The following is a 14,327-nucleotide window of genomic DNA, read 5'->3' on the forward strand; positions in this document are numbered from 1 at the left end:
AACGAAACCTGAAATATTTGTTCCGAATGACTAAATATACCTGAATAGTTGGTCCATTATTGGACATTATAAATTTTCCAGCTAACTCATTACTGGTTGCCAGCATTTCGCCCCAGTGTGCTAAGTTAGACTCATCAGTTGGTAAACAGCACACCTACCAAAACACATGGCTATACCTCTAATAACTAAAGATGAATTCTGACAGGTAGGGCTGGAGGGAGGAGCACTGCACGTGCCATTTCACGATGTTGCCACATTCCAGCATTCCTTTCTTTTACCCCTCGCTTCCGGCTCACTTGTTCCCTCGTTCATTCTGACCGCTGTGATCCATTTTTTTTTTCTTTGCTAGTTGCTTTACGTTGCATCGACACAGATAGGTTTTATGGCGACGATGGGACAGGAAACCATTTTCAGGGCTGCCGACAGTGGGGTTCGAACCTACTATCTCCAAAATACTGGATACCGGCCGCACTTAAGCGACTGCAGCTATCGAGCTTGGTAGCTGTGATCTGTTGTAGACTACCTGGCCAGACTGTGCCTGACTTGGTCTCATGTTCCGTTATCTTTAACAAGGCCTGGGCTGATAAGCTCAGACAGTAGAAAGCTCGCCTTCTGATCCCAACTTAGCAGGTTCAATCCTGGCTCAGTCCAGTTGTATTTGAAAGTGCTACAGGACATAAAATCAATAACATTATTACTCTTTAAGAGGGGTGGTACCTATAGCCTGACAAATCCTTCAACATGCCTTTTGTCCTATACTTTGTCTCTGTACACCTTATTGGCATAAATATAGGACGTAAAACAATTTCTCTTCCTTGGTGATGAATTGTCTCACCACGGCCGGCGGTATTTTTTTCACGAGGTGGACGAGTCCTGGGCCTCCCTCTCCCTCGAGGAGTATTCATTGTACTTGAAACACCGGGCGAGTTGGCCATGCGCGTAGAGGCGCGCAGCTGTGAGCTTGCATCCGGGAGATAGTAGGTTCGAATCCCACTATCGGCAGCCCTGAAAATGGTTTTCCGTGGTTTCCCATTTTCACACCAGGCAAATGCTGGGGCTGTACCTTAATTAAGGCCATGGCCGCTTCCTCCCAACTCCTAAGCCTTTCCTATCCCATCGTCGCCATAAGACCTATCTGTGTCGGTGGGACGTAAAGCCCCTAGCAAAAAAAAAAAAAAAAAAATGTACTTGAAACATATATTAAAATACAATGATTGTACAAATTAGTATTTAAAATACCGTTAGATACTTACTAACGGACTAGAATGCCACTCACACTGAACTGCATGCGACAAGATCTATCTCAGAAGTGAGAGGTTTGGCAACTCAAGCAAGACGAGCTGGCCAGAAGATTTATCTTCATGGCAACCGCAGTCGCCCCACCCTCGTATCCATGGCAACCATACCCCCCCACTCCCTTTATTCCACCCCGGTAGGCGTCCGACTCGTTGGCTGAATGGTCAGCGTACTGGCCTTCGGTTCAGAGGGTCCCGGGTTCGATTCCCGGTCGGGTTGGGGATTTTAACCTTCATTGGTTAATTCCAATGGCCCGGGGGCTGGGTGTTTGTGCAGTCCCCAACATCCCTGCAACTCACACACCACACATAACCCTATCCTCCACCACAATAACACGCAGTTACCTACACATGGCAGATTCCGCCCACCCTCATCGGAGGGTCTGCCTTACAAGGGCTGCACTCAGCTAGAAATAGCCACACAAAATTAAAATTAACCCCGGCAGGCAGTAAACAGACCTCCCTTAAGAAATTTCAGAATTCAACTTTAGATATTAGAGGTATAGTGCATACCGTGGAGGCCACTGCGTAGGCTACTTAGAGCCACCGGCAGTGCCAATGCACTGTGAGACACTTCAGGTTCACTATGGGAATCAACATCTATATCATCCAATATAGGCAGGCTGAAAATCTATTGTGTTTTTTTGACATTGTTATGCTGTTGGTAACAAGTGAATAACTGCATTCTGTTTGGCCCACATAGCTCACCTGGCATTGAGTACAATTCAACTTATAAACTCCAGAATTTGCAAATCTTGACCTGGTGTTAACGTTGTGATGGTTATAAAATATAGTACAGTTATCGTTAGTTACAGCTAATGGTGGACCTGTTGAAGATCCAACCAGCCTTCGGGCTGAATACCCAACATACACATATCGTTAGTTGTCTTGAACGCTATACTGAGATTCTGCTTTCGAATATGTTCATAATCTGATAAATATTTTCATTACTGAAGATGAATGTGACATAGTTTTAGTTTTTCTTCATTTTTGACTCCCTAAGGAGGGTAGCTGAAGGCTTGTTTTTGTTTTGTGGACAATTTTGTCGACAAAGACCTTACTAGTTTTGTGGAAAATTTTGTCGACAAAGACCTTACTAAACTATAGATCGTATTCATCTCTTTCTTAAAATTACTCGCCAATAAAGGGATACATTATGACCTATGAACTAAACTGAAAAAGGTTATTTTCTTGTGGGCTTCGGGGTGAAGACAGTCCTGTTTGATTGTATTGGCTGTTTGTGTAGGCTTTCTAAAGATATTATAAGTAAGTCTTTCATTAACACTAGTGATTGTCAGATCCAAAATATCCAGACTTATCTACTTGGGACTCAAGCGTGAATGGAGTCAGACAAAAATCTTGGAGAGTACCTGACGTCGTTACAGATTTTTGCACGGTGAACCTAATGCCCGATTCAAAGAAATTAATGATATAGCACCTCAACTTGAAATATATACAATGCCATTTTCAGCACGTCCTGAAAAATGACCCATCATATTTCCAAACAGAGCTGATAAAACTACAGTGCGATGCAATCCCAAAAGACAGGTACTACCATTACAGCAGCGATTTAATTTAATTTTTTTTTTTTTACATTGCACCGACACAGATAGGTCTTACGGCGATGATGTGACAGGAAAGGCCTACGAATAGGAAGGAAATGGCCGTGGCCTTAATTAAGGTACAACCCCAGCATTTGCCTGGTGTGAAAATGGGAAACCACAGAAAACCATCTTCAGGGCTGCCGACAGTGAGATTCGAACCCACTATCTCCTGGATGCGAGCTCACAGCTGCGCGCACCTAACCACACAGCCAACCCGTCCAGTAAATTTAATTTTACGAATTTCCCAAACATTAGCACTTTTCTTAAAATTTACATTAATATTATGCATGCGAACAGATATTTTCGATTATGAATTTAAATAAAAGTAAAACCAGAACGTCTCTGTCTGATGCTGCTTTAAAGGCCATACTTAAAATTTCTGCTGCCAAATCCATTTTACCCAATACTGGTAAATTAGGCGTGGCAAGACGATGTCAACAATTTACTTGAATGCTAAATGTACAAGAAGGCAAACAAAAAATATATAGAGAATAAATGGTGTGTTTATGTGTTCACAATATTATCATTAATAATTGTTTCTGTAAGCTGCACGGACTTGAGGAACTCTGGTGCTGCCTCTTCCACTTCCCACCTTCCCCCACATCACTGGTGCTGCAGCCGGGGCCGGCCTGGGCCATGGCAGCACCTCAGTTGGAAAGGCCCACATTACATCAAGGTTGAGTGGTACACAAAATTATTCCTTTCTTGTTCTCCGAATTCACCAAGTTATCACATGGCAAAAAAGAACTAGCTCAAAGAGAAGACTGGAGTCATACTACTGAAAAAGCAGTGCTGGCATACAAAATAAATATTAAGTGGTGACATTTTACTACAGCAGGCCTACACGATACATATTCTACACTATAAAATTTGGGAATAAATGTTTATTCATTTTCACATCAAAACATGTGAATGATCAGTATTGTAGGAATCATAAGTTGGAAATGTGTTCCGTCGATCGAGCATCTGTTGTTTTACAGCAATATGGCAATTGTATGATATGCTTTGTATATGATGCCTACTAGTTTTGAAAACAAATATACAGCTGAAAATCACCCCATGAATTTCTTATTTTGCTCTATATCCTACAAATTGAGACCTCTTTCTGGATTACATGAAGGACCAACGAAGACGCTCAAGATAAAGACACAAGGACGTTAAGATGCTAAGTCCACACCAGCTTTAAGACTTAGTCATTCTCAAGACAATGCAACACCAAGACGACACCAACTTAAAACACAGATGGCCATGGGAAATTAACATTGCTTGTGGTTAATTGTTTATAACATCAGTTCATGTGATGCGAATGGTTGAATAGTTGAAGTGTTTAAATGCAAACTGAACATAACCAAATGGTCGGTCCCACTGAAGGCAACTTTCTGTGACGACTTAATATGGGAACACTAGCGCAAATTACACTCGTTAAAGATAAGTTGAAGTCAGCCTCATGTGCTGCAATTTCAGCTGCGCACAGATATATAATATTTGATTCTGATGGCAATAGAAGACATCCAGGGTGCATACACGAATTCAGAGGTTTCCAGTTCAGTGCCAGTTCCGCCGAGTACCGAGCAAAGATGAGCTATTCTGGTCAATTATCTATTGGTGATTTAATATCTATTTGTAATTTACTTAGGCTAGACTGGAATGAAAGTAAAGAAAAATAAGACAAATAATTGTGGCTCGGCTGATGGATGTAATTTTTTTTTTTTTCTAGTTGCTTTACGTCGCAACGACACAGATAGGTCTTATGGCAACGATGGGAGAGGAAAGGCCTAGGAATCGGAAGGAAGCGGCCGTGGCCTTAATTAAGGTACAGCCCCAGCATTTGCCTGGTGTGAAAATGGGAAACCACAGAAAACCATCTTCAGGGCTGCCGACAGTGGGGTTCGAACCCACTATCTCCCGGATGTGAGCTCACAGCTGCACGCTCCTAACCGCACGGCCAACTCGCCCGGTGTAAATTTATTAGTGCCAGTCACAGATGACTATGTCAATGGCAATCAGGTTGAGAGCGACACTGGAGGAGAGAACGCAACAGAGTAACTCTCACACATCAAAATAGTGGTCACTGGGATGAGGAATGTGTGTTTGGCTATCTCCATACATCAATGGCTTAGTGCACAAACACTGTATGTCCATTTATGGACAGTTTGGAGTTAATACTATATTTGGATGTCTCTCAAACACATCTGATGATGATGCTTGTTGGTTAAAGGGGCCTAACATCGCAGGTCATCGGCCCCAAACACATCTAGCTAATTCACAATTATAGTATGTCTAAATAATAGGGAACATGCCGATTTCCAAGGTGAAAATATTGCATGTCCTAGTTAAAGCAACAACTCTACTTCACAAATATTATAGTAATAATAATAATAATAATAATAATAATAATAATAATAATAATAATAATAATAATAATAATAATAATAATAATAATAATAATAATATTTGCTTTGTGTCCCATTAACTACTTTACGGTTTTCGGAAACGCCGAGGTGCCGGAATTTAGTCCCGCAGGAGTTCTTTTACGTGCCAGTAAATCTACCAACACTAGGCTGACGTATTTGAGCACCTTCAAATACCACCAGACTGAGCCAAGATCGAACCTGCCAAGTTGGGGTCAGAAGGCTAGCGCCTCAACCGTCTGAGCCACTCAGCCCGGCAGCAAATATTATATGTCCCGTATAATAACTTTAGCCTAGGTATGTCCATTTGGTTTTCATTTCACTTGAAGGAACAGACACTGTATGTCCAGACATACTATTTTGCTGTTTAAAAATGTCACGTTCTTAGTGCCTTGATGGAGCACAAATATTGTATGTCCTGGACATCTAAATATGTGCTCTGTTGTAAGTGCAGATGGCGTGTACCAGGAAAATCTTACATTGACAGAAAAGGTAGATTTGTTGGTGAGAGAGAGCCTAAGAAGACTGATTGTTCCAAGTGCAGGTTCCGTTGTTCGAAAAAAGTTTCTTTTGAAACATATAGACATAAATCACAGATTTGTTCACTTATTACTGAGAAACCTACACAGCGTAAAAGGAAGCAAAATCCTGAGAGTTCAAAGGGGAAGAGTAAATCTCGAACGTATACCTTACCTTCTGAAGATGGAGTGGAAAATCACAGGGTATGCTTGAAATTTTTTTGTAATACCTTTGCAATATCAGTTCAAGTAATAGACCTAGCCTTGAAATACAAAGGTGAAGGTGGCTCTTACATGGGAACTGACGGAAGATCAGGAAAATGTGCAATAAATAAAACAGGTGATGAAGACACAGATCATGTCAAGAAGCACGTAGATAGTTTTCCAACAATGGAATTACATTATTTGAATATTCGAAAAAACTGTACTTGTCTCCAGAACTGAATGTGGCAAAGATGTATGTGGAAATTCTAAGTTCCCATGGAGGGAATTAGATTCTTTTCCACCAATAGAGCATATCAAAAATTAGATGGATGGCTTTTCCGGCGTTTGCTCTATTAACCAGCGTTTCGTCTTAGGTCTGACACTAGACTCTTCAGAGTGGGATGTGTCAGACCCTACCCACTGACGCTGGGGTGTATGCAGGTGAACTTATCAGAAGCTTATTTATGAAGCACAGTCTGATAACTGCATACGGGAGATAAAACCCCACAATGGAATTAATGCCCGCCTAGCAATTCCAAATGGAAATTCTAAGTTCCCATGGAGGGAATTAGATTCTTTTCCACCAATAGAGCATATCAAAAATTAGATGGATGGCTTTTCTGGCGTTTGCTCTATTAACCAGCGTTTCGTCTTAGGTCTGACACTAGACTCTTCAGAGTGGGATGTGTCAGACCCTACCCACTGACGCTGGGGTGTATGCAGGTGAACTTATCAGAAGCTTATTTATGAAGCACAGTCTGATAACTGCATACGGGAGATAAAACTCCACAATGGAATTAATGCCCGCCTAGCAATTCCAAATGGAAATTCTAAGTTCCCATGGAGGGAATTAGATTCTTTTCCACCAATAGAGCATATCAAAAATTAGATGGATGGCTTTTCCGGCGTTTGCTCTATTAACCAGCGTTTCGTCTTAGGCCTGACACTAGACTCTTCAGAGTGGGATGTGTCAGACCCTACCCACTGACGCTGGGGTGTATGCAGGTGAACTTATCAGAAGCTTATTTATGAAGCACAGTCTGATAACTGCATACGGGAGATAAAACTCCACAATGGAATTAATGCCCGCCTAGCAATTCCAAATGGAAATTCTAAGTTCCCATGGAGGGAATTAGATTCTTTTCCACCAATAGAGCATATCAAAAATTAGATGGATGGCTTTTCCGGCGTTTGCTCTATTAACCAGCGTTTCGTCTTAGGTCTGACACTAGACCCGTATGCAGTTATCAGACTGTGCTTCATAAATAAGCTTCTGATAAGTTCACCTGCATACACCCCAGCGTCAGTGGGTAGGGTCTGACACATCCCACTCTGAAGAGTCTAGTGTCAGACCTAAGACGAAACGCTGGTTAATAGAGCAAACGCCGGAAAAGCCATCCATCTAATTTTTGATCTAATTTTTGATATGCTCTATTGGTGGAAAAGAATCTAATTCCCTCCATGGGAACTTAGAATTTCCATTTGGAATTGCTAGGCGGGCATTAATTCCATTGTGGAGTTTTATCTCCCGTATGCAGTTATCAGACTGTGCTTCATAAATAAGCTTCTGATAAGTTCACCTGCATACACCCCAGCGTCAGTGGGTAGGGTCTGACACATCCCACTCTGAAGAGTCTAGTGTCAGACCTAAGACGAAACGCTGGTTAATAGAGCAAACGCCGGAAAAGCCATCCATCTAATTTTTGATCTAATTTTTTATATGCTCTATTGGTGGAAAAGAATCTAATTCCCTCCATGGGAACTTAGAATTTCCATTTGGAATTGCTAGGCGGGCATTAATTCCATTGTGGAGTTTTATCTCCCGTATGCAGTTATCAGACTGTGCTTCATAAATAAGCTTCTGATAAGTTCACCTGCATACACCCCAGCGTCAGTGGGTAGGGTCTGACACATCCCACTCTGAAGAGTCTAGTGTCAGACCTAAGACGAAACGCTGGTTAATAGAGCAAACGCCGGAAAAGCCATCCATCTAATTTTTGATATGCTCTATTGGTGGAAAAGAATCTAATTCCCTCCATGGGAACTTAGAATTTCCATTTGGAATTGCTAGGCGGGCATTAATTCCATTGTGGAGTTTTATCCCCCGTATGCAGTTATCAGACTGTGCTTCATAAATAAGCTTCTGATAAGTTCACCTGCATACACCCCAGCGTCAGTGGGTAGGGTCTGACACATCCCACTCTGAAGAGTCTAGTGTCAGACCTAAGACGAAACGCTGGTTAATAGAGCAAACGCCGGAAAAGCCATCCATCTAATTTTTGATCTAATTTTTGATATGCTCTATTGGTGGAAAAGAATCTAATTCCCTCCATGGGAACTTAGAATTTCCATTTGGAATTGCTAGGCGGGCATTAATTCCATTGTGGAGTTTTATCTCCCGTATGCAGTTATCAGACTGTGCTTCATAAATAAGCTTCTGATAAGTTCACCTGCATACACCCCAGCGTCAGTGGGTAGGGTCTGACACATCCCACTCTGAAGAGTCTAGTGTCAGACCTAAGACGAAACGCTGGTTAATAGAGCAAACGCCGGAAAAGCCATCCATCTAATTTTTGATATGCTCTATTGGTGGAAAAGAATCTAATTCCCTCCATGGGAACTTAGAATTTCCATTTGGAATTGCTAGGCGGGCATTAATTCCATTGTGGAGTTTTATCTCCCGTATGCAGTTATCAGACTGTGCTTCATAAATAAGCTTCTGATAAGTTCACCTGCATACACCCCAGCGTCAGTGGGTAGGGTCTGACACATCCCACTCTGAAGAGTCTAGTGTCAGACCTAAGACGAAACGCTGGTTAATAGAGCAAACGCCGGAAAAGCCATCCATCTAATTTTTGATATGCTCTATTGGTGGAAAAGAATCTAATTCCCTCCATGGGAACTTAGAATTTCCATTTGGAATTGCTAGGCGGGCATTAATTCCATTGTGGAGTTTTATCCCCCGTATGCAGTTATCAGACTGTGCTTCATAAATAAGCTTCTGATAAGTTCACCTGCATACACCCCAGCGTCAGTGGGTAGGGTCTGACACATCCCACTCTGAAGAGTCTAGTGTCAGACCTAAGACGAAACGCTGGTTAATAGAGCAAACGCCGGAAAAGCCATCCATCTAATTTTTGATCTAATTTTTGATATGCTCTATTGGTGGAAAAGAATCTAATTCCCTCCATGGGAACTTAGAATTTCCATTTGGAATTGCTAGGCGGGCATTAATTCCATTGTGGAGTTTTATCTCCCGTATGCAGTTATCAGACTGTGCTTCATAAATAAGCTTCTGATAAGTTCACCTGCATACACCCCAGCGTCAGTGGGTAGGGTCTGACACATCCCACTCTGAAGAGTCTAGTGTCAGACCTAAGACGAAACGCTGGTTAATAGAGCAAACGCCGGAAAAGCCATCCATCTAATTTTTGATCTAAAGATGTATGTACCGTGACACATTCTGTCCAAATAAAAATATCAAACCTGTCTCAGAGAGTGTGTACATGGCTATATTCAAGAACTATAATCCAGAGCTATTTCACGTACCTAAGAAGTATCAGTGTTCAAGATGTAACCAGTATTACAGTGGTGCTGATAAATCTCCGCTAGAGAATGAATGGAAAGGTCATAAGGAACGTAAATTAGCATCCATGAAAATGAAAAAGTAAGACAAATGCAGAGTGATCGAAGACAAAGGCATTTCATATTGGGCAATAACATTTGATCTACGGGCGATATTGTCCGTACCATTTGTAAGCGATACTCAAATTTATTACAGAAGAAAACTATTAGTGTTTAATTTTACTATATACGACTGCTGCAAATCACAAGGAGGTGATACACTGCTACGTATGGGACAAGACAAATGGTGGTAATTGTTCATCAGAAATAGGGTCTTATCTTCTGGACAACCTTTCTAATTTGCCCGAAAGTGTCACACGTTTCCAGTTTTTCTAATGCATGTGGTGGGCAAAACCAAAATCAGCTCACTTCTGCAGTTTTCCTTTATGCTATAGTCAAGTGTCAACATTTAAAGGTGTTTGTAATGAAATTCATGGAAAGTGGGCAATCCTACCTAGAAGCAGATTCAATGTATGCAACAACAGAACGTGCAAGGAATTACAAAAGTATATACACGACCAGAGTATGGAGTGTTTTTATTCAAATAGCCGCAAGAACCCTTCGCCTTACTATGTGAAGCATTTGACATATTTTGACTTCAAAGATCTGAAAAACTTTCATCTGTAATAACGCTTAACATGAAAACAGGCAATGACTGTGAAAGGGTAAATTGGCTTAAGATAAAGTGGCTGAGGTTTGGAAAGTGTCTTCCATTCACGATCCAATTCAAGTACAATCTTAACCACCCCATATTTGGGAAAATTGATAGCACACACACACACACACAAAAGAGAAACGAGAAACTGATTATGTGGGACACCATCAATCTCTTCCCAACATATTCAAAGAGACTAAGCATGTCGGAGGCAAAGAAGAAGGATTTACTCTATTTACTCAACAATGGAGTCATCCCTTCTGAACACAGGCATTTCAATGAAGACATCCGTACTGCTATGAAGTCAAGAGGTTTTGTACCCTGGGTGAGTAGTGATGAGGAAGAAGAGAACTGTAACTAATGATGAAGAATACCACTGTTCTGAAAGATTTGAGACACATTTATAACTGAACAGTAATTATTCAACTTTATTTAAATACTTATCATTCATACCTTGTGATGTTATTAAGAAAAGAAAATCATTTAGTAGTAAATAATGAAAAAAGAATGTTGAAATAAATTTCTTTGTGAAATGTTTGTGCCTTGAAGATCTCTTTCACATTGTTAGTGCCAAATGTTGTATGTCCCAAACTTCCATTAAAATATAGTGAATAATTCCTTTACAGATGAACAAAAATGTAGCACAGTTGATGAAATACAATTACAAAGAAATAATCTACAGATCAGTAACACTGGCTACAGCCATATTATTTGTCGCAAGTAAATGCACCTTCATAAACTTTAAATTTGTGTTTTCTCAGAATCATGATTTTTGGACACACAACGTTTGTGCATTAAGCCAATGACATACATCATCGTTATAGACCGTTATGCCTTTCAGAGTTCAGTCTGCAAGCCTCTGTGAAATTACTAAATGTTGCCACAATCCTCTATTTGCAACTAGCGCTGGGGCCTCATTTAGCTCCATATATCTTATCTTGAAATCGTTAGAAACTAAGCCTAACCATCGTCGTCTTGGTCTCCCTCTACTTCTCTCACCCTCCATAACAGAGTAAAATTATTCTCCTAGGTAGACTATCATCCTCCATTTGCCTCACAGGAACCAACCACCGAAGCCGGTTTATGCGTACAGCTTCATCCATCGAGTTCATTCCTAACTTAGGCTTTATCTCCTAGTCCCAAGTACCCTCCCGCCATTGCTCCCACCTGTTTGTACCAGCAATCATTCTCGCTACTTTCACGTCTGTTACTTTAACTTATGAATAAGATATCTTAGGTCCACCCAGCTTTCGCTCCCGTGAAGCAAAGTTGATCTGAAAACTGACCGATGTAAAGATAGTTTCGTCCAGGAGCTGACTTCCTTCTTAAAGAATACTGCTGATCGCAACTAAGAGCTCACTGCAATAGCTTTACTGTAATACCAATGTACTTTGTCTTATAAATTTACTCATTCAGGACAAATATTTCAGGTTCCCTACGGGAATCAACATCTATGTCAAGCTTTACTGCACCTTGATTCTATCTCACCTACTATATTACCATCCTGGGAGAACACACATCCTAAATACTTGAAATTATCTACCTTTTCCAGCTTTGTATCACCAATCTGACATTCAATTCTCTTGGATTTCTTACCTACTGACATCAAGTTAGTCTTTGAAAGGCTAATTTTCATACCATACCGTACTCATTGCACCTATTTTCAAGTTCTGAGATATTAGACTGCAAGCCTTCGGCACAATCTGCCATTAAGACCAAGAAGTCAGCATGGGCCAGACAGCTTACTACATTTCCACCTAACTGAATTACTCCCTGCCATTTTATACCTTTCAGCAGATGATCCATGTAAACCATGAACAATTAAGGTGAAAGATTACAGCACTGTCTAACCCCTGTAAGTACCCTGAACCAAGTACTCATTCTACCATCAATTCTCACTGCAGCCCAATAGGGATGTATAGAACTAGCACCGATAGAGCGCAGTGCTGTTGTACTGGGTAAGCGCAAGGCGCTCTTCATTTGTCTCCTGTGTACTCATGCCGCTAATATCCACGAATTTAAGTTGTTTAAATTGTTATTTTCGTGACTATGCCGAGCTACTGCAGTGTTCCTCTTTGTAAAAATCAGGGAAGCTCGTTTTCATTTCATCAGTTGCCACAAAATAAAGAAATGAGGAAGGAATGGTTACATGCCATTAGAAGGAAACATTTCGGTGAGAAGAATCTGACCGAAAATATTAAAGTGTGTTCCCATCATTTTCAACCCGGAGACTTCACAAAAACTTTGTTGGGTAAGTGCGACTTACGAACGGAAATAATTCGTATTTTCTACCTATAAAGTGATTAGGCATTTCGATAACAACCACAGAATTTATGTGTTTGTATTTAAAGGTGAGAGAGCAAGATTAAAACCGGGCGCTGTTCCATCGCTTTTTCCATGGACCACGAACACAACAAAAAGAAGAAAGAGGCCATACACCAGAAAATCGCCGGATTACCATGATAAGCTTACAATATTGGAATCTGCAGAAATCAACCCCATTGAAGTACGGGAAGAAATCGTGAATATACCCGAAGAAGTGAATGTAACATCTGTGACTCCCATTTTCAAAGACGTCAGTACTCAGAAAAATACTACAGGTAATTTGGTTGTTGAGCAAATAATGAATAATCCTGATGGCGTATTGCTTTATACAGGGTTTGCAGACGTCCAACATTTTAATTTGGTGTTTGCTGTTTTGGGAGAAAACAGATACAATTTACAAATATTCCCTCTTGAACCCAGACTGTGTTTCTTACTGACAGTTATGAAGCTAAGGACCAACAAATCTGACCAAGAACTAGGCCTTAACTTCGGAATCCATAAAACTACTGTTGGAAGAATATTTAATGTTTGGATTAATTTCATGTACTGCCAATTTAAAGAGTTGAACATATGGCCTGATAGAGAAACTGTCCTTGAAAACAGCCCCCTTGCTTTTAGACAGAAATACCCCTCAACTAGAGTAATAATTGATGCAACTGTGATTACAATAGCAAAACCTAAGAATCCTACAGCACAGCAAGCTACATTTTCTACATACAAAAATGCAAACACAACAAAGGTATTAATAGGTATAAATCCATCTGGTTTCATAAGTTTCATATCTGATGCATATGGTGGAGCAATATCAGATAGGCAGTTATTTATCAGATCAGGAATGTTGGATCTCTTGGAAGAAGGAGATTCAGTTATGGCAGATAGGGGGTTCAACATTCAGGATCTGTTATGCACTAAAGGTGTAACATTAAATATCCCACCATTTCTGAAAGGCAAAAGGCAGTTTACTCCATCAGAAAACATTGAAACAAGGAGGATAGCCTCTAAAAGAATACACATAGAACGGGCTATAGGACTTGCTAAAACATACAAAATACTGCAGTCAAAATTGCATGTCAGTAAAATTCGTCTTTCAGGGAGGATAATATCTGTATGTTTTATGTTATGCAATTTCAAAAAAACCATTATGTCAGGTTAGGATGACTGGAACAAAATATTCATGGTAAAACTTGTCTAATTTTGCCACCATTTCATGAATAAAAATGTCATCTCTCTCTATTTCCAACACTAGCATGTCAACATCAGTGTACACAACCAAGCTACAATAATGTCCGCCTGTAACAAACAGCTGGCCTTGCACTTAGAAGTAATGGTTGTGATTTTTCTTGAGTATCACTGCACCACTGCTCTCGCCCAAGTATGGAACACATTTGATTGAAATAGCTTCACTTTTATTACTTGGCAACCCTTTAAGTTCCAAGACTCTATCCTGTCCTATTAATCCATCACAAGATGCTGCCAGATAATGTCTGGTAGGATGAATAATGAGGCCACACTTTTGGACTACATGGCCTGTTAGCTGAGAATATCTGTCCCTTGCTGAGTCTTCCATTTGAAGTCCCCATTTCATATCACTGGAGCAAAACAAACTTCCCTTGAATAAGGAATTTGCTAGGGCTTTAGGAGTTTTTGAGTGACAGATTTTCCCAAAATTACTTGCTGTCAAACGATATTTC

The 14,327-nt window shown here is 40.5% G+C and overlaps 1 protein-coding gene across 4 annotated transcripts in view; it reads right to left on the reverse strand.

Annotated features, from left to right (window-relative positions):
- The window catches only part of LOC136863855 (uncharacterized), a 311,541-nt gene that overhangs the window by 274,944 nt on the left and 22,270 nt on the right, over positions 1 to 14,327 (reverse strand). The window lies entirely within an intron of this gene.

The sequence above is a fragment of the Anabrus simplex genome, chromosome 2, assembly GCF_040414725.1.
Source record: "Anabrus simplex isolate iqAnaSimp1 chromosome 2, ASM4041472v1, whole genome shotgun sequence".
Taxonomy (NCBI): Eukaryota; Metazoa; Arthropoda; class Insecta; order Orthoptera; family Tettigoniidae; genus Anabrus; species Anabrus simplex.